The sequence below is a fragment of the Monodelphis domestica genome, chromosome 2 (genome assembly GCF_027887165.1).
Source record: "Monodelphis domestica isolate mMonDom1 chromosome 2, mMonDom1.pri, whole genome shotgun sequence".
Lineage (NCBI taxonomy): Eukaryota > Metazoa > Chordata > Mammalia > Didelphimorphia > Didelphidae > Monodelphis > Monodelphis domestica.
Window position 1 is genome coordinate 342,538,583 of NC_077228.1, and position 21,742 is coordinate 342,560,324.

Consider the following 21,742-nt stretch of genomic DNA (forward strand, 5'->3'; position numbering starts at 1 on the left):
TGAATATCAGTGGATATAAATTAGTGTTCAGACTAAATTAGTTTGGAGAAATGAGCACCAACAATAGTGGATGTTTTGTTTTTTATTTTTGAAAACCAATGGCATCGTGGTGTGATACCTTAACTCGTGAATGAGTTAGATTTAAGTGAGGCGTGGTGACAAAAAGCCAAAGGCCTCACCCTCTCTTCCAAAGTCATCAAAATCTAGTGGCAGGAGAAAAGTCAGGATGGCTGGTGATAGCCAAGGATGCAGTGGATGACTTTGGTCTCTTTGATGTCTAAACAAGATCTAAGTGCTCTACAATTCCCGTGTCACCTGCATTCATAGCTATTGGAGCAAATTGCTCTCATCTGCCCATCCTGCCTATGGGAAGTCTTCACCTGCTTAGAATAGACATTCCCCTAACTCACTGACAGGTTTGAGGACTGTTGTTACCCTAAGCTTGTTTGAGTCATCTGCTGAAATGGTTTTAAAAGGAGTATGCCTGCTGGGCATGCTACAGCTTTTTTGAGCCACAGGTGAGAATTGGGTGAAAGGTGGACATCAAAAGTACATGGGTTGATTCTGGAGGGCAATTTGGAACTATGCCCAAAGGGCCCTAAAAGACTGTCTTTCCTTTGAGCCAGTCATAGCCTGCTGGGTTTATAACCCAAAGAGATAATAAGGAAAAAGACCTGTACAAGAATATTCATAGATGCATGCTTTGTGGTGGCAAAAAATTGGAAAGTGGGGGGATGCCTTTCAATTGGGGAATGGCTGAACAAACTGTGGTATATGCTGGTGATGGAATACTATTGTGCTCAAATGAATAATGAACTGGAGGAATTCCATTTGAACTGGAATGACCTCCAGGAATTGATGCAGAGTAAAAAGGAGCAGAAACAGGGGAACATTATACACAGAAACTGATACACTGTGGTAAAATCGATTGTAATGGACTTCTTCATTAGTGGAAATGCAGTGATCCTGAATGACTTGGAGGGATTTAGGAAAAAGAACACTATCAACATTCAGAGGAAAAACTGTAAGAGTAAAAACACTGAAGAAAACCAACTGCTTGATTACATGGGTTGAGGGGGATATAATTGAGGATATAGACTCTAAATGATCATCCTAGTGCAAACATCAACAACATGGAAATAGGTTCTGATCAAGGACACATGTAAAACCCAGTGGGATTGTGCATCAGCTATGGAAGGGGTGGGGGAGGGGATGGAGGGCAAGAATATGATTCTTGTAACCAAGGAATAATGTTCTAAATTGACTAAATAAATTTTTAAATAAATAAATAAAATAAAATATCCTCCCCACCCCCCAATAAAGTGGATGGGTTGTTCAGGAAGCACTAGAATCTTTGGTGTGAGGGTTTACTGAGTCCTTGAAAATGGCTGAGTAGCCTTAAAAAGGCTACTCATCCACCTACTACAGGGTATACTTGATACAAAACTTCTCTGCCAAAAGTTTGTGGTACAGTATTTCATCAGTTTTGTGTCCTCCTGAGGACCTGTACCTGTCTATCAAACATTCCTGAGATAACACAGTTGCACCAGTTTTGTGTCCTTCTACATTCTGTATGTCAATAAAGGTCAAGGTTTGGGGCTTCTGAGGGGGAGAATCAAGAGAGAATTGGGGGAGAACAGAGAAGAGGACAGAGGAGGCAAATGAGGGAAGGAAAGAGGAAAGATACTGGCAGTCTAGTCACTATGTGCACAGGTTACTTATAGGAACAGTTTTCTACCCTTCCAATAAACTTTATAAAATATATATCTGGGTAGAAATATTATTTAATTCTTACAGTTTATACAATGTACAGGTAAAAGGAATTTCATGCTTAGGATCACATGTTTCAAAGGGGTAACTCTGAAGAGACTTCCTATCATACTTAGTTGAAACATTTTTCATAAATTGTTTGATATCAACACTTTTTTGTACCTAGTTCATTTTTCTGATTGATTCAACAAAGATTTGTTGTATCTAAATTGCTAGGGTATAATATTCTGTCAGTTCATATGAGCAGAATAGAATAATTGTCTAGGCCACTGAGAGTGAACCTTTTAGAGACCGAGTGCCCAAACTGCAACCATCAGACCACATGTGAGTCACCCCATTACCCCAGGCAAGGGAAGGAGGAAGTTCTCTCCTTGGGCTGCTGGGAAGAGAGGTGGGTGAAGTGAGAAATGTCCTCAGATGCACATGGAGAGGGGGGAGAGGAAAATTCCCCTCTGATACATGTGCAATAGGTTCATCAACACAAGTCTAGGCTGACCGCTACCTTACACACACTCACACACACACACACACACACACACACACACACACACACAGAGTCTTGAAATAAAATCTACACATTTGAAGGTCTATGACTAAAGAAAATCACTATGATCATAGTGAGATGTATTTGAGATATTTGTGGAAGATCAGTGACTTCACTGGATTGAGAAATCCCTATTCTGACAAAGATTCACTATCTCCATAATTTAGTAGATGTTTTCATGAGTTTCTGTACCCTACAAAGGTTATCATCTGTTGCTTGCCCTTCTAGTGATAATATATTTAGCTGTGCTGGACCTTAGGCAACAGACAGAGGTTCTCTCATGGGTACTTTATTTAAAGTCTTTCCAGTGCCATTGTGGTAGGACCTTATGTATTTTCCCTGTTCACAAAACCCAGTGAATTCCACCCTATGTTATTGCCTTATCAGAATGGGAATTTGGGGGAAACTAATAAAATAAAAATTTCTGAATATGTTAAATTATTATAGCAGGTAGTTTTTAACAAAAGGAAATGCAATGAGCATCCCACTGCAAATCTTGATTTAGAACCTAGCTATGTAAGCTGTCCTTAACAAGTTTGGAAACATATTTCTATTCCTAAGTATGATATGAGTAGCATCCTTTCTAGGATGGCAAGAGAACAAATACAAAATGAGTACCTATGAAAATAAAAAAGGTTCCAAGTCAGGTGAAGCAAAAATAGAGAAAACAATTAAACCTAAGAAATGTTGATTTATTTTATAGCATATACACATTTCTGACTCTGGTAAGCTAATAAGTAATACCTATGATAAATAAAAATTCATAGTCATCTAGCTTAAAGAAAACTAAGGGGAAAATGAAATCTTGAAAATAATCTGCTACTGTTTCCTTATTTTATGTTTTTCCATTGTTCAGGGCAACTCATCTGTATTTTTTTCTTCTTTAGAAATAATCATAGATGATCATAGTTGGAAGGGAGCTTAGTGATGATCTAATCTAACCCTTACATGTAAACTGAAAATGGGATAAACTTGTTTAGTTGTTGACAGTCTTGTCTGACTATACCTAACCTCTTTTGGGAGTTTTCTTGGCAAAGATACCAGAGTGAATTGTCATTTTCTTTTTTATTTTTTTGCTTTACAAATAAGGAAACTGAGGCAAACAGGGTTAAGTGACTTGCTTAGGATTACATAATAAGTAAAGGCCCAAGGTCATATTTTAACTCAGGTTTTCCTGACTCCAGACCCATCACTATCCATTGTTCCATCCAGCTGCTTTCAGAATATATCAAAAGATCAATAAACATCTATCTAGTATGTAAGAGCTATGGAGCTGGTTGTTGGGATTAAATTAAAGAGTCCTTGCCATTAAAATGTTTATAATTTATTGGTGGATACATACATAGGCATGATACAATGTGGACAGTAAAGGGGGAAAAGAAAGATCAAGCATACCACTTTGGAATAATGATAGCCACCATTTATATAGTCCTTTATGGTTTGCAAAGTGATTTCGCATATGTTATTCGATTTGACACTTATACCTCTGAAACATAAGTAATATCATCACCATTTCATAGATGAAGAAATTTTTTGACAGGTTAAAGTGACTTATAAAGAATCAGAAAGCTAATAAATGTTTACAGCAAGATTTGAATTCGCATTTTCCCAAGTCCAGTGTTCTATTCAATGTACCACATCAGAGGAAGGAAGCAACAGTAATTAGGAAGATTAGTAAATGGAAATAACATCTGATCTGAAGCTTGAAGGAGGAAAAGGAATCTTCGTTTTGGGGATAAGGAGGAAATGGGTTTCTAGCATGGGGAATGGCCTCTGAGAATGCACTATGGACAGAAGATAGCAAATTAGATTCAGGAAATAGATAACAGTCTAGTTTAATTAGAAATTAGAGTACATGAAAAGCAGCAAGGTTGATGGATATCAGACTGTGTAGGTCTTTAAATGTCACTCTAAGTGCATTTTATCCTAGAGCAGAAGGGAATGTTAAAGTAAGATCTATGTGTTAAAAAGATATTTTTGGAAACTGTGTTGCGGATGGATTGGAAAGGAGGAAGACCAGAGAATAGATGAATTAGGAGGCTACTACAATAGGCCAGATAAAAGTTGATATTTTCCATTTCCATATTTCATATTTATTTTTGGCTATTATGTCTCATTCTCTTTGTTTTCCCTACCCCAGAATGTAAGCTCCTTCAGAGCAAGGACTGCTCCTTTTTTTTTTTTAAATCTTGGCAACCCTTGGATCTAATACAGTGCCTGGCATAGAGCAGGTATTTAAAAAAATTTTTTTTAATGAATGAATAAATGTACAAGGAAAATGGCAGTGAGTGTAAAGAGCAAGAAATATTCTCTTTTGGATGTATAAGATCATAGCAGACCAGGCAGATAGAGATATAAAGCAGTCAGTTGGAGATCTGGAGATTAGAATTCAGGATTGATATCAGGAATTGATAAATAGAGTTAGGTATCATCTGCATAGAGATGATAATTGATTCCACAGAAATGGGTCAAGTCACCAGAAAAAGAAGTATAAAAAGAAATTAGAAGAATGACTATGCCATGCTTTGAGGGACACATACTTAAGGGGGTATAACTTAAATGATGAATCATCAAAGAAAAAAAGTAAAAAGCTTCATACAGAATTATTATTAAAGAACTATGTGAGCTATTAACTAACAAGTAAGTGGCAATCAGTTTCTCCTTTAAGATGTCCTGAAGCATTTCATTCCACTTTGGAGTGGATGTAATTTTTAGATTTTTTTTCCTCTTACATACATTGAAATAAAAATTTGTATTAATTAATCCCAAAGGAATTCTGAGTCAGCATCCAGAAAAATGTAAAGACTCTCAGGCTAATTGAACTAATTATGTTTTTGCTAAGAATAATCACAAAAATACAAGAATCAAAGACAAATGATGAAAAAAAATGGACCCAATAACAATCACAATAAGATTGTCACTTTTTACCTCTTTCTGTACCTTACAGAGGCTTCTTCTGGGTCCCAATAGCAGCCCCTTATGTGAATCAGTTTGGCTACATCAAAGGATAAGTAACCCATTCCCTTGCTGTGATTGTTTTTATTCTGTAGGGCTAGATTCCATATCAGCCTGGAGGTCATTTAGGTAATTATCAAACAAGTTCTATGTGACTTGGGGTCTTATCTCTGCATTTGCTCCACTTAAATAAACTTTGTTTTTCTCATTATATCTGGTTAAATTCTTATGCTATCCACCACAGTTGGGTACTTCATCATTGTAGAACTACACATGGCATTTAAAAGGAGGATAAGGGGGAGGGTGGTGGTGGATATTCCTAGCTAGGACTGACCAACACTTATTATACATATACATATACATATATCCCTGAGATTTTCACTCCCTGCTTTGAGTTGTATCTTGTGGAACCAGATAATATATAACGCTTACTCCACATATTAAAATTTCATCAGCATTAAGAGTATTATGTCCTGTAATAAGTCTTATTATCATCATGATAAGTAGTTCTAGCTGCTTCAACTTGTCTTCAAATGAATCATCTTAATGCTAGTCACTATCCTAATCTCTCTCCTCAGGACACTTGTTAACTGATGAATTCCTTTCCTAAAATATGACACCCAGAACTTGACATGGCAGTCCAGATGTGACTTGGCCATGTCAGAGTACAAAGGATCTGTAACCTCCCTACTCTTGGATAATCAGGCTCATATGATGCTGCTTAAAATGTCAAATGGCTCTGTTAAGTTATACTGAAGATATATTTGAGTTACTATTAAACTAAAATTCAGTTTTTTGAGATAATATGATTATAAATCTAGAACTGGCAGAGACATTGGACATAGGCTAGTCAAATTCCTTAGATAGATAGCTTCTAAACTTAAAGATCACAAACCTATTTAATATTTTAATAACCACATTTTTATAATATAATTAGCTTGTTTTGTAATCCTTTGTATTTTTTGCATATGAAAGCAGTATTTTGACATTGTTTGATTTCACAGATTTCACTAGAGTAGGGTTCCATAACACAAATATGTAAAGATCACCTAATTTACATGAACTTAACCATGCCACTCCCATCTTGAAGTTGTCAAGTTGATTTTTTCAACTCAAATATATGAATTTATTTTTATCTCCATTAAATGCAATATAATTAATATTGGCCTAATATTCTAGTTTGTCAAGATACTATTAGGTTCTGACTCTGTACTCGGTCTTGATTCTGGATCATACATCCAAAGTGTTATCTCTAATAGCTTTATAACTTCTGCAAAATTGATAAATGTGTCCTCTATACCTTAACATTAATGATTTTTAAAATAATGTTAAGCAACATAAGACCAAGGACAGATCCTTTGGGAAATTTTGCTAGAAACTTCATTGCAAGTTAATTTCAAACCATTAATGACTCAACAAATTCAAAATCTATATAATTTTATTCTCATCTAGTCCACATCACTCCATCCAACATACAAAAAAAACATGATAGACTTTGTCAAAAGCCTTGCTAAAATATGAGTAAATTATAGTTAACAACTCTTGTCAACCAGCCTGAAGTCATGATGATTCTTGGTAATCACCACTTCCTTTTATAAACTTTCAGTAATAATAATAATTATAAGTATAATAGCTAATATTTACATAATGTTTTATATGCTAGTAACCATTCCTATGATAATGTTTTAGAATTTCACCAGAAATCAGTCATACTATCTTGCTAACAGTTTGCAGACTATATTCTCTTCCCATTTTCAAAAATAAGAACAACATTTTTCTTTTTCTGGTCCTATGGTACCTCACCTTTTCCTCACAATCTTTCAGGAATCACAGACAGCAAATGGCCCAGCAATCACATCTCTCAATTCTTTCACTTACTTAGGATATGTATTGTCTGGGAACAGTGGCATATGACAGGTAGCTAAATAGTTTCTTATTATCTTTCTTTGTATTTGAATCTTTTTATTTATCCTTTACATTCCAAACTTAACTTTTATTGGAATAGAAAAGTTAAAAATTGCAGTTGAATAGTTTTCTTTTCTCTTAATCAGTTATAAGTTTTCCCCATCAATTCCAGGCTATGATCCTGTTCCTTCTTAGACACCCCTCTTTTTCATGAATATTGTATTTATAATAATATAGATTTCTTGTTATGTATTTTATCAGCATTATCTGATTCTGAGATTATCTTCATGACATTATTCTTACTCAATCTTGTCATACTTTGCTTCCATCATTAGCCTTTGTTCCATATTCTGTAGATTTTGAAAATCTAAGCCTATTATTGAGATATTTGAGGACCCATACTTATCCCTTTAGAGAACTTTCCATTTTTTTCCACTCAATTATTTCTTTCAGTCTTCAGAATTTTCTCTCTCCTGAAAAGACATCTCCTGATCTTTCCTAAGCATTTCGAAGTATTCCCTCTAAAAATTTAGAATACAACAGATGATGCATGGCTTTTCTTTCCTTCATCATCACAAATATAAGATATAGTACTCAATTCATGGCAAGAATTATGCCATTTCTATTTCCGGAATCAATTCCTTCTTATTGGTGAGAATCATATACAAATAGCAGCTTTCCTCACTAGTTCCTCTATCTTTTGAAAGATGGATTTATAATTATGATTAGTTGGAGAGTAGGGGGTGGGGGGGAATAATAAGTTACCCATTCTGGTATTTATTTATCTTGGTATAGGGTGGAAAATATTGACCTAAGTCTAATTTTTCCCATGTTCTTTTCCAATTTTCCTAGCAGTTTTTGTCAAATAGCAAGTTCTTGTCCCCAAAACTGAGATCTTTGGGTTTATCTAACACTAGCTTGCTGAGGTCATTAACCCCCAGTCTATTTCATTGATCCTCCCTTCTGTCTCTTAGTGAGTACCATATTGTTTTGATGACCACTGCTTTATAATAGTAATATTGTTGAGTAATATAATAATAAATAACTCCATAATAGTTTAAGACCTGATATTGCTATGCCCCTATCCTTCACATTTTTTTCATCATTTCCCTTGATGTTCTTGATGTCTTGTTCTTTCAAATCAACTTTGTCATATTTTTTTTCTAATTCTATAAAAAAGTTTTTGGTAGTTGGATAAGTATGGCATTGAATAAGTAGATTAATTTGGGTAGGATTGTCATTTTCAATTTGTTAGCTCGTCCTACCCAGTAGCAATTAATGTTTTTTCCAGTTATTTAAATCTATTTTTAAATGTGTGAAAAGTGTTTTGTAATTGTGTTTATATAATTTCTGTGTTTGTCTTGGTATATAAATTCCTAAATATTTGATATTGTCTAGAGTGATTTTAAATGGAGTTTTTCTTTCTAACTCCTGTTGCTGAATTTTGTTGTAAATATATAGAAATGCTGATGATTTATGTTGGTTTATATATTAAGAGTACACATTCTTAATATAAGAAAAGAGATGAACTGGGATAATTATAACTGGGATAAAGGGACTAGGGATAATGGTGAAAGTGAAAAATAGGTTTAGGTAGAATAGAGCAAAGGAATAAATGGTAGTACAGAAAATGTTGAACAGAGAGAAAGAAATATCTACATATGAGAGTTGAAAGTCAAATCATTTGGGAGTAATTTTGAGGTTTAAAGTGTGACCACCCTTGTGAGTGACTCTTAAATGACAGTAGAGCTTAAATGCTGATGGACCAGAAAGTCATATTTCTCAAAGTAATAACATTAATGTGAAAATTACCAAGGACAGTAGGATAGGAAGGACAATTGTGAAATCAAACTCCTCGAGAAAGGAAGTGAAAGGGAGTGAGTTGACTTCAAGGCAATAATTGATAGCAGTAAGGATCTTGACAGAATGATGATATAAGTAAATGGATAGAACCTCAGAGGGGAGGATGCTTAGTGATGGCTTCAGATGAAACCACAGTAAGGGAGCAAAGATTTTGTTGACTCCTCCTCCTATCCTGGAAGTGTGAAAAGAGGAGTAATCAGGGTTAGAGAATAACGAGGAATATGTTATCTTTAAATAGGTTCATGTTCACATCCCGTGCCAAAAGAGAAACAGAGAGGTATGATATATTTACCTTGCTCTAGTACTCAGTCCCTCATGTTCCCTCCCATTTTTTAAAATAGATTCATAATAGATGTTTGAAAATTGCTCCAAGATACTCCACTGAAAGCCACTAAGAGCATGATTATAGAGCAACAGGGAAGAAATTGCTTGAGATAGTACTATTTTCCTCTTAGTGTTAAACATTTGCTGCCAGAGTTTTTGCAAGTCCTCCAAATCAATTATGCCTTTAGATCCAGTAACCAACCCTCAGGAAATAGCCTGTTCCTCCATTAACATTGGTGGAGAGAGATTGTTTTGTGCCATTTGCCATAATTGCCATTTGCAAAATCAATGCAATAATGTATAAACAAATTGTAATTAAAAGTTGCAGGCAATTTATAATGAAGCTGTTTTCTTGATGTTACGTTTGCACTTTACTGTGCAACATTGAACCGGATATAGTGCTTAGTTTATTCATTGTAAAGTCATATGAAGGGAATTCTAAAGAAACATTTACATATGCAAATAAATCTCAGTAGCTTAACATTTTATCTACAGATTTTAAAATAGCTACTCATTTAAGGTAATGTTTATTGATCCTTTACTACATATAAAGGCATGGTGATAGATGTTAAGGGAATCTATAGGTAAATAAGACATGATCCCTGCCCTCAGGATGTTTAAAATCTAGTAAGGAAAATAAAATTAACATACATAAAAAATGTTCAGAAAAAGTCTGTTGTGTGAGGAGTACAGGGATTTGTCATTCCATGCTGGCTGGAATGACTATAGAAGTCAATAGCTCTGCTCTTCTTTCTCCTCTAATGTTAGCTCTCTTGTTAGTTTGTCAAGGCTCATCAGACTTCGAAACAATTTGCATGGCCTTGTCCTGGTGTTCCAAAGTATAACAGGAGGTGAAAGACTGAATGAAATGAAGTATATTGTTTACCTTTAGACCCAAAAAACTTACCATGAGTTAAAGATTATGTATACTACACATTATGTTTCCTGGAATGAGAAAGAAAGCAGTGGAATTTGTTCCCAGTGAATGTGCTAGGAGCGAGGATTGGGGACCTTTCCTCCCCAGGAAGAAGTGAGATGGCAAGTTCCTGACAGGCACCTGCACAACCCTTTTGTATAACAGTTTAGTGTTGTGAAATCTGGCTAACAAAGGAGATGAAAGAGGTAGCATGGTGGCACATGGAATAGAATGCTGAATTTAAAAGTCAGGAAGACCTGAGTTCAAATCCTACCTCAGTCATTTATTGGCTTTATTGTAACCCTGGGCAAGACATTTCATTGCTCTTAGATGCCGTTTGTGCAGCTATAAAATGGTAGTAATAAAAATTCACCTCTTTCACAGGATTGTTGTAATGATCACATGAAATAACATATGTAAAATGATATTGAGATGCTTTTGTTATTCAGTCAGATTAAATTCAAATTTTTCTTGCCAAATGAAGGTTAAGTAAAGGATGCAAAAATGTTTAACAAAGGGAGAAGAATTAGTGTAGAAATATGGGAGGATAACCTTTTTAAAAATATTTAAAGGATGGTCACATGAAAATGTGATTATTTCATTTCAGTTTGAGAAACATTAGGCACATAATATGTGCATAGCACTGTCCTAGGTACTAGGGGCATAAACAAAATGAAAAACAGTTCCTCCAAGAATTTACATTGTCTTGGGATGGTAAATACATAAATAATACAAGGCAATTTGAAATCTGAAAATCTTTCATGTTCAAGGTGATATCTCAGTCCTCATTTAAGGAAATAAAGGATTCTAAGTAATAGGGAGAAATGAGGAGAAAGTGAATTCCAAGCACAGGATCACCCCGAATAAAACCACAGTGATGTGATGTTGTGAGAGATTGAATGCCTACTTTGGGTAAAAGAAAATGGGCCAATTTGGACAGGAAGTAGAGCGTGTGTAGAAAATATGAAAAAAATCCAGAAAGCTAGGCTGAACCCAGACTATGAAGGACTTTAAATGCCAAGTTGAATACTTTGTATTTCCATTTTATCAGTGGGCAACAAGGAATCCCCCAAAAACCTTAGGTAGAGGGGGATGATTTTTGAGACCTTTCTTTTAGGAAAGATTAATGACACATTTAGGAAGAAATTAGAGTCATTCAGCTTCATTCCAGTATTTTGAAGCAGGAGCAAAGTGTGGAAATTGCAAAGTGACAGACTTAGATTTGATTTTTAAAGGGGAGCAAAAGATTCTTAAAAATTAGAGCAGGCCAGAAGTAGAATAGGATGCCTCGAGTAGGCAAGGTAGTAAGTCTCTCCTCATTGGAGGTCTCTAAATGAATGCCAGGTGAACATTGTGTAGATCTATTGTAGACAGAATCTTTATTCAAGTTCCTTCTAATTCAGAGTCTCTGTGAGCCAGAATGTTTTGTTCACTTTTGGGAACTATACTTTGGAAGGGGCATTAACATAAACTCAGTATCTTATATCTTCAAAGAATTTTGAGATAGAAAGAAAGTTCTCTATGTATACCAAAATATTCAAAGCAGTATTATTTCAGCAGGATAAAAAAAAATACTGGGAGCAAAATCAATGCCCATCAATTCAGGGATGGCTCAACAGATTATGATTTATAACTAAGTTGAACAATGAATATGATAATATGAAATATTACTGCAGAGTGAATAAGTAATAAATTTAAAGAATTCAAATAAACACAGAATAAAGAATGCAGAATAATATCCACAAGGATGACAATTATGTAAATGAACATAATACTAAAAAGAAACTCAACTGCATCTGGTTGTAATAATCAGTCTTGATCCATTAGTAAGATGAAAAAATGTACCTTCTTCTTTGCTTTAGAGATGTAGAGAACCATGAATACGTAATATTGCACATGATGGACACATACATAGATTGGTTGGTTTGGCTTAACTGTACCATTGCAATGATTGTTAGGTTTACAGTGTTATAAGGAAATATTCATTGAGTGAATAGAGCAATGGTATATTGAGAAATAATTGTAGGGTTATAAAAAAGGCAAGAATGAAATGTTAATTATAAAATATCACTTTGAAAAAAATCTCTATCCGTTGATCGGGGAAAAGCTGAACAAATTATGTTACATGTTGGTGCTGGAATTGTGCTATAAGAAATGATAACCAAGATGATTTCAGAAAAAGCTGAAAAGATCTGCAGTAACTGATGCAAAGTGAAATAAACAGAACTGGGAGAACATTATACATAATAACAGCAATATGTTATGATGATCATCTGTGAAAACTTGGCTGTTCTCAGCAATGCAATGATCTGGGACAATCCTGAAATACTTAAAATGGGGAATGTTACCCACCTCCAGAGGGAAAAAAAACTGTTGGAGTCATCTTTCACATGAGTGTACTTACAATTTATTTTGAGGTTTAGGTTTTGTATAACTTTGCTCTTACAATGATGACCAAAAAGGAAGTCTTTTGCATGACAATACAAATTTAATAAAAAAAAATTTAGGGAGTTCCTCAATAAATTATTCAATTTCTTTTTCTGAGATGGGATTATTTAAGTATTCTATTTCCTCTTTTGTTGATCTAGGCAATTTATATTTTTGTCAATAATTGCCCAATTCACCTAGGTTATCATATTTATTGCCATATAATTGGGCAAAATACCTCTTAATAATTGCCTTAATTTCCTCTTCATTAGAGGTAAGATTACCCTTTTTGTTTTTGATACTGCTAATTTGATTCTCTTCTTTCTTTTTTTTATTAGATTAACCAGTACTTTATTTTATTTGTTTTAATTTAAAAAAAAAGAATGGAAATTAAAAAAAACTCTATCATTGCATCTTCTAATAGATTTGTCAAAGGTCAACTCTATCGCCTTGGACTGTTTTTGGTAGTGGTCAGTAGGACTCTTGGCAAGCTGAAGCCCATTGAATAAATAGACATTAAAAGAGATAAAAAAAAGATATTTTATGAGGACTGGCAAGCATATGAACTTTGGGAGAAACCCATTAGGAAGAAGTTGTATTAATGGAGAACATAATTCTTAACATTAATCATAAAGATACAAACACAAAATTATTCCTTCAAAGTGTGAGAAGAGAGCCTCAGTGTGTCTAGGGCAAGATCTACTAGAATCAAAGCTTTATTATGTGTCACCAATTAAAAGAAAAATGGTATCCTAGACTCACAGTGACTTCAGGCATGTTAAAGTGTCAAACACAGTCTAGTAGTGTTTATACTTCCTAAAGGGTAATCTAGACAGTTATTTCTGGTTTAGTATTTACAAGTAAAATGTTACATATTAGCTGAGAATTATTCCTCATAAAGACACTAATGCAAACAAGATAGTATTAACATAATATCAATGGTATTTGGATGTGAATACTTAACAATACAAAGTCTCTAAAGAAGGGGGGGGATCACTAAACAAATGGTTAGAGTATCTTATTACCTTCTCAAAACAAATGGCTTTTGGTTTATGTCAGTGAAGAGAGAGGAAGCATGTATTCCCTCTGTTATGATTAAGATTCTCTGAAGAATGTATCTTAATTTATTATTATTTGTTAAATAATAAAAAGCAGTCCAGCTAAAGAAAAGGCATTAGTTACTTGTGGCCTGTCATTCCCTTAGCAGCCTCCTCCCCACCAATTCTGAACCAGACTTTTGGTGCTCCCCTCAGCTAGGCTCAAGCCAGACTGCATGAGTTAATGCTTCTCTATCCAGTTCCAAGCCAGACCACCTGTGCTGGCACTCTCCTAGTTGCTTCCCCCTAAGCCAACTTCACAGCCAAGGCACAGGCATGCCAGTGCTATCTTAGCCACCTACTCTGTCCTTGATTCTGAGACAAGAAGAAATGCTTTCTTTTTCTACTCCAATTTATGCTCCTTGTGAAGCCCCTCTGATTTGGAGGACTCCAACTTCAGTTCAAATAAGAGGCAGATCTTCCAGATGCAAGAAGTCACCATGTGAACCTTAAAATGACCACACAGAACCAAAATAGTCCTTTTTAGAATGGTAGGAACAACTCTACCCATTGCCTCAGAGAAATGTGGCTCAGAGATTCAGAAGTAAATACCAACCCTCTTGACATGAATAATGCTATATCTTTTTTCTCTATATAATTTTTTGTTCTTAGGAGGCAGCTAAGTGGCTCAGTGAATAGAGTTCTAGGTCTAGACTTAAAAAGACCTGAGTTCAAATGTGACCTCAGACACTTTCTAGCTATGTGATCTTGGATAAGTTACTTACTCTTTGATTGCCTGACAAAAGGATCCACTCAAAAAGGAAATGGCAAAATATTCCAATATCCTTTCCAAGAAAACCCCATGATCCATAGGATCATAAACAGTCAGTCAGATACAACTAAATGACTGAACAAACAAATTCTTGTTTTTAAACTAGTTTTTATCTTAATGTTGACAATTCCAGCTATATTCAGTCAGCTGACTTTACCCATTAAAAGCAAGTATTTTCTTTTCAAAATAGAATCACCAATATAATGACCATGGAAAGAGGACCACTTCATGCTATGTAACCTTAACCAACACAAAACGTTTAATCAATAATGCTGCAAAGAATCAAGTTGCAATGGCCTCCATTAATACAGCTTTTGATGCCAATCATCTGACTGGTAGCAGATTTGATAATGCAGTTGTGCAGTCAGACTCGAACACTGCTATTTCATGATAGTGAATGATGCAGGTAGGCCCAACTCCAAGCAGAGTACAAAGAGTACAAAGGGGAGACCAACAGGTTCTATACAGAAGAAGTAGTTTCTATGGTCTTGACCAAGAAGGAAGAAATTGCTGAGGCTTACCTTGGGAAGACTGTCACAAATGCTATCATCACAGTATCATCCTATCAATGATTCCCAATATCAGGCTACCAAAGGTGCTGGAACAATTCCTGGTCTCAATGTACTCTGAATCATCAATGAATCAACTTGGACAAAAAGCCAAGAGAAATGTGTTGGATCTTTGAGTTGGATGTGGTACTTCTAATTTTTCCATTCTCACCATTGAAGATGGCATCTTTGAAGTCAAGTCTATAGCTCAGGACATTCATGTGAGTGGGGAGGACTTTGGCAGTCACATGGCCAACCATTTCATTGCTGAGTTCAAGTTAAAGCACAAGAAGATAATCACTGAGAACAAGAGGGCTGTCTACCATATACACACCACTTGTGAATCCATAAAGCACGCCCTCTTTTCTAGTATACAGGTCAGTATTGAGATTGAGTCCCTCTATGAAGGTATTGACTTCTTTATCTCTATCACCCAGGCCAATTTTGAAGACCTGAATGCTGACCTCTTCTGTGACACAATGAACACTCTGGGGAAGGCTCTAAGAGGCGCCAAGCTCTATTAAAAAAAAAAAAAGATTTATGACATTGTTCTGGTGGGTGGTTTCACTTGGATCCCCCAAATCCAGAAACATTTGCAGGACTTCTTTAGTGGCAAGAAGCTCAACAAGAATAGCAATTCTGATAAGGCTGTTACCTATGATGCAGCTTTTGTAAGGGCCAGAAATGTAAAGGGTTAATATAAAAGGTTGGACTGGATTATTTAGGAGTAGGGTCACCAGAAATTTAATCAATTCCAAAATGATTTTTTTTAGCAATTTATTTATAAAATATAGAATGAGTGAAAGTAAGAAAATCAGAGACAGGATAGAATAAGATATCTAACCTACACCATAAGTATTTTGCTCTTATCCCTAGATCAACCCAGGAAGGGCTAATTAGTACTTAGTTGGAAGGGCCTCAGCCTTGAGCCAAGGATCTAGGGATGCAGGAAGCCTCTCTCAAGAGGGCAGGCCTCTCCTAATGCTAGTCCCTTCAGAAAATCCAGGAAAGGAGTCATCCCTTTTCACTCACCCCACATGGTAGTTCTAAGAAAAATAGAATCAGTACAAGGTCCTCAGTCAGAGCTCCTCCAAGGTCAAGTTGAAGACAAAAGACCAACCTAAAGACCGTTTCACAGGAATTGTTGGTATTTTTAAAGACGATTCCTTTTTGTCACTTCCTGTGACTTCCTTTCATTTTACATGTACCAATTACATCTAAAGCTTTGCTTAGGTGGCAGTCAGTTGATTCTGATTCGTCACCCACTATCACACACATGAGTCACAGACCTCCCCCACTCAAATGTAAGTGGGGTGTATAGGTTTCTAGAGATTAAATCTAAAAATGGGCAGGGGAGAGTTAATTTAATCTTCACACTGTCCAGGCTATCATCTTGTCTGGAGATACATCTGAGAATATGCAAGACTTGCTACTGTTTGATGTCACTCCTCTTTCCCTTGGAATTTAAATTATTGGTGGAGTTATGACCATTCTTATGAAATGCAGTACTACATTCCCCCCTCCCAAGCAGACAGAGATCTTACTATCTACTAGTAGAGTGTGCCATACGTATTTAAGTTTCTGAAAGTGGGAGAGCAATGACAAAGGACAACAAAAGGTAACAAACTGTTTGGCAAGGTTGAGCTCCCAGCTTAAAAAATGATGGGGTTAAAGACTTTCAATTCTTTCTGCTAATGCTCAACTTCTTCCTTCAGGAATGTTCCTCAGATTGAAATAACATTGGACATTGATGCAAATGGCATTCTCGGTGTTTCTTTGGTAGATAAGAGACTCTACAGGCAAGGAACATAAGATCATATTTGCCAATGACAAAGGTTATTTGAGCAAAGAAAACTATGAACATTATAGTCCAGGAGACTGAGAAATAAATACAAGACTGTATAAAAGAAGCAGAGAGACACAGTGTCTTTCAAGAATAATCTTTAGCATTATGCATTCACATGAAGGCTACCTTAGAGGATAAGAAACTCCAAGATAAAATTGGTGATGAAGACAAACAGAAGATCCTTGACAAAGATAATGAAATAATTAACTGGCTGGATAAGAACTAGATTGATGAGATGAATGTGAACATTAGTAGAAAAAATTAAAGAAGGTCTGCAACTCCATCATTATTACTAAGCTGTACCAAAATGCAGGAGGCATGTCAGGAAGAATGTCTGGTGAATTCCCAGGGGAAGGAGCAGTCTCATTTAGAGGTGATTTTTGAGAAACCACCATTGGACAGACCAAATAAATGCACCAGAAGAAAAAGCATTCCATACATTTTTCCAAAAATTGAATGACCCAAATTAGTAGCCAGGGAAGTATAAAATTTTGGCATTCTGAGTGCTTGAATGTATACAGAGGGACAGAAGTGACCTGTATTGTATTTTATCAGTTTATCATAAGTAGAAATGCAGAAATGCAATTCTTGTCCAGGAAAATTAAATCTACTTAAAATTGGTGGCCAATCACAGGATTCCTTGATAGCAGAGATAATAACACTTCATTTAATAACTAATAGTGCTTTTCTTTTAATAAGAAATCATCAATGCAAAAATAATCAAAATAAGGATGTGTAACTCAGGACTTCAGCCTGGTTCATGTACTTAACTCTATCCTCACTGGTAGAGGCAATGATTAATTTGTTTTATGTCTCCATCAACAGAACTGGTGGGAGAATTGGGGAGAGGAAAGAGCACATGCATAGTTTCAGACTTTCCTTAAGGAGAGACTTCAGGAGAGAAAAGTCTTTAGGAAGCAATAGATATGTAGAGGAGTCATACTAATATAGAATCTTGGTTTACACTTATGCCCTATATATTTATTTAGGGTGGCACCATTTAGGTAATTATTTGGAAAGAGTTTTGGTCATTTAAATTTCATTCACTTAATAAGCATTTTATCAAGTACTTGCTGTGGACTTAATAGTATACCTGGCATTTTTAGAATCCATAAGGATCAAACGATGTGGTTGTTTCTATCAGTGAAGAGCTCATGATTTGTGGTAAGAAGAAGAAATATATGCACATATGAAGAATAATACTTGATATTTATTAAGGATCTTAAAGACAGTAAAGCATTTTAAATGTATTTCATTTGATCCCCAAAAATCCCTATTAGTGCTAGAGTAATTATTTAGTCACTTTTCACATCTGAGGGCTAGAGAGCTTCAATGACTTGGCAAGGATTACTTGGTTTATGAGTTGGAAGTGGGATTAGAACCCATGTCTTCTTGACTCAAAGTCCTTGTCCTCTGTCAACTATGCCATATCAACCAAAGAGCAATTCATATACCAAACAATGTCTAAGTTCTCCATGATATGGTCATGACTGTGCCTAAGTTAACAAAAAAAAAACAACTGAGTGTGAGGACATTAGTCAAAAGAATCATCTTAGAGAAGCCATGCTAGGAATTAGAACTTGAAAGAAAGTATTGAAATGAATGGGAGGGAAAGAGACAGATAGACAAGAGACACAGACACACACAAAGAGAAGAAACAGAGAGAGGAATGGGGAATAATAGAGTGGAACATTTTGGGTGAGGAGAATAATGAGCAAAGATGTCAGCACAAATAGATGTGTTTAGAGACTCACAATCTGATCGACTTAGCTAAAATGAAGAGTGGAGAGATGAAACTAAAAACAATTAGGTAAATAATCAATTAAAAATCTTTTTATTTTTTATTTTTAAGTTAAATTTTTTTATTAAATAAAGATTTATCTTCTCTTCCCCTATCATAGAGAAAGCAAGTAAAAATATATTATAAATATGTACAGGAAAACAGAAAATATTTCCACAATGACATTGGCAAAATGAAAATGAAATGAAAAATATCTCAATCTTCACTGAGGCCATTAACTTTCTGTCAGGAAGTAGGTAGCCTTTTTCATTGGGAGTCCTCTGGAATTGTGGTTGGTCACTGTGTTGACTAGAGTTCCTAAGATTTTCATAACTGATTGTTTTTAAATTGAATTTTTAAAATCCTTTTAAACTAATACTGAGAAAGTTAAAGTCTTAATCATCTGGTCACATTAGAGTTTGTTGTAGGTTAACATACTTACCCACAAAATCAAAATGTATGCTTTTCTCAATATAGCTTTTTTGAAAGATAGTAACTGATCAACACAATGGCCAGCTGCAGTTGCAAAGGACTCATGATAAAACATGATCTCCATATCCAGATCAACACAGAGTACAAAATGATGCGTTTTTTTCTCCTTTTTTCTTCTTCTTCCTTTTTTCTTGTTCTTTCTTCATTTTTGACAAGGCTAATGTAAAAGTTTGTTTTGAATAACTAAACATATTTTAATAGACTTTGTTTTTCTTGCTTTCTCAATGTATGGAGGAAAGGGGAAAATTAGGATATGATAATAAAATGAAATTGAATTTTCAAAAACTATAGAAAGAAAATAACCAATTCCTAGGGAGGAGTTTGAAATAGGGAAGATTTTGCTGAATCCTTGGGAGTAGAGAAGCCACTTCTCCCTGTGTCTGTCTTATGTTATAAATGTATTTGAATTCAATTAACATTTTCTTATAAAATTTAATATAGTTTCAAAATTTTGTGTTGGCACCTTAGTTATTCTTAATTCATCCTCTCTTGCCCCCTCCTACAACCATCATAATAATCCTCACCTCCACCATCAATCTCTCTCTCTCTCTCTCTCTCTCTCTCTCTCTCTCTCTCTCTCTGGCCCGCGCAAGCGCGCGCCTAATGCTGTTCTGAAGCCTGAGCTTGCTTCAGTATTACATTTTCTCCTCCATCTTATGCCTTCTAAGAACCTCTGGATTGATTGACCTTCAATCTCTAACTCTCACCTCTCAAAACTCCACTCACATTATACTCCCATCTAAGATATTTGTTAACTCTTTGACCCAGGGCAAGACTTCCCTGCGACTCATTTTCCTCATCTGAGAGGGGTGGACTTCTAAGGTCTTTTGCTAGTTCTGAATTTACAATCCTATGATACTTGCCTATTGATACAACCATGTACCCTTCTGAGACCCAATGCTCTCCACTACAAAGCAAGGCAATGCAGTCTCAGAAGAAATTTCTATTATGGCTATGATCCAGTGAATCAATGACCCCCAGTTCCTATAGGAAGCACTCTACTCTTTCAGTCTCCTTATCCCTAAAAAGAGTTTTATAATCTACAATTGACCAACATAATATTTTGAACAGCTCATAAGTTTACCAAGAACCTCCAATGGCACATTGAAACTCAGTTATTATGCATAATTACTGAGCCAAAAGAACATCTTCATTTTAATAACATAGATGATGAAAGGACAAGGGCTGGTAAATGCTTCTTACAGATAAGATTTCCTTATGTAATAGAATCCACTGTAGCAAAGCAGTGCTAGCATGGGCTGTCAGCCAGAAGAGAAAAAGCCACATGGTGGCAAGCTGGATGTTATCATTTTATTTGTTAAAATAGGATTTTACCTACAGTGTTTATCAAGCATGGTAACTGGCACTCTTCCCTAACTTTTGTTTTTCCTTTTTCTTTTGTTCTGGAAATGTCTCATCTCTTTCATCATTAAACTGGTAGCAAGCAGACTGCCAAAATTATAGTTTATGATACATATGTCATGAAAACTGTGTTTATAGATTTTTTCTTCCTCCTGAGGATTTTGAAATAATACCAGAGAACAAAGTCAAAATTGACCTACATTATCCATAACTCCAAATAATCACTGGATCCTTACTGTTTTCGCTCCATGTGCCCACATACCTTTCTGCTTGAAGAAGATAATAAAGATAAGAGAATAGACCAAAAGAGCACAAGTTTATCATGTTATATATGAGAATAAGAGAACTGTCACATAAGCAGTATCTCCTCAGATCCACACGATCACATTGTGCTTATGGCCAGAATCAATGTGGCTCATTTCATTAATCCATAATTTTAGTTTACAATTTAAGTTTAGAAATGGTCTTAAAACTAAAGATGTACTATATAATAGGGCTGTTATAAATCTAGTAGGGGGTCTGAATGATATCATCCAGGAGAAGAGGAAACAGGATCTTTGGCTGTTTTCTTAAGCTACAAAAACCAATTTGTAAATTTATTAGCTCCCACAAAAATTCACCAATTTATATTAAAATGACATCATTATATTTATGTCTTGCCTGGACATTCAAGAGATATGAGAAATTAAGATGATGTACCATTTAATTAGCAAATAAATTGAGCCAAGGGTAAGTTTGGTTTTGTGATTATTCACATCTAACTAAAACTAATTTAAAGGGGTCAGCTTCTAAAAATTTTCTATTCCATCTTGCTTTGAGGTTTATTTTGGTTTTCATTTATTTTCCAAATAAAAATAAAGTTATACTTAACATAAAGTAAGTAAATTAAATATAGATCACCATAGACCATCTATGCGAAATCTCATTTCATACTAGACAGTTCTGTTTCCCACTTTCCAAGAATAAAAGAGACTTTATATTGGATAAAATTTTAAGAGTTCTTCTCCAGCATATGCAATTACCAATCAGAACTATTCCTGAACAAAATTTTTAATTATAATTTTATATTATATATATATATATAATTATATAATTATAATAATAAAAAAATAAATAAAAATAAAAATTTTAATTAAAAGTT

At 35.0% G+C, this 21,742-nt stretch overlaps 1 pseudogene; it reads left to right on the plus strand.

The window, feature by feature from the left end:
* Positions 1-14,778: 14,778 nt before the first annotated feature.
* Positions 14,779-17,193, plus strand: LOC100617245 (heat shock cognate 71 kDa protein-like; annotated as a pseudogene).
* Positions 17,194-21,742: the final 4,549 nt, after the last annotated feature.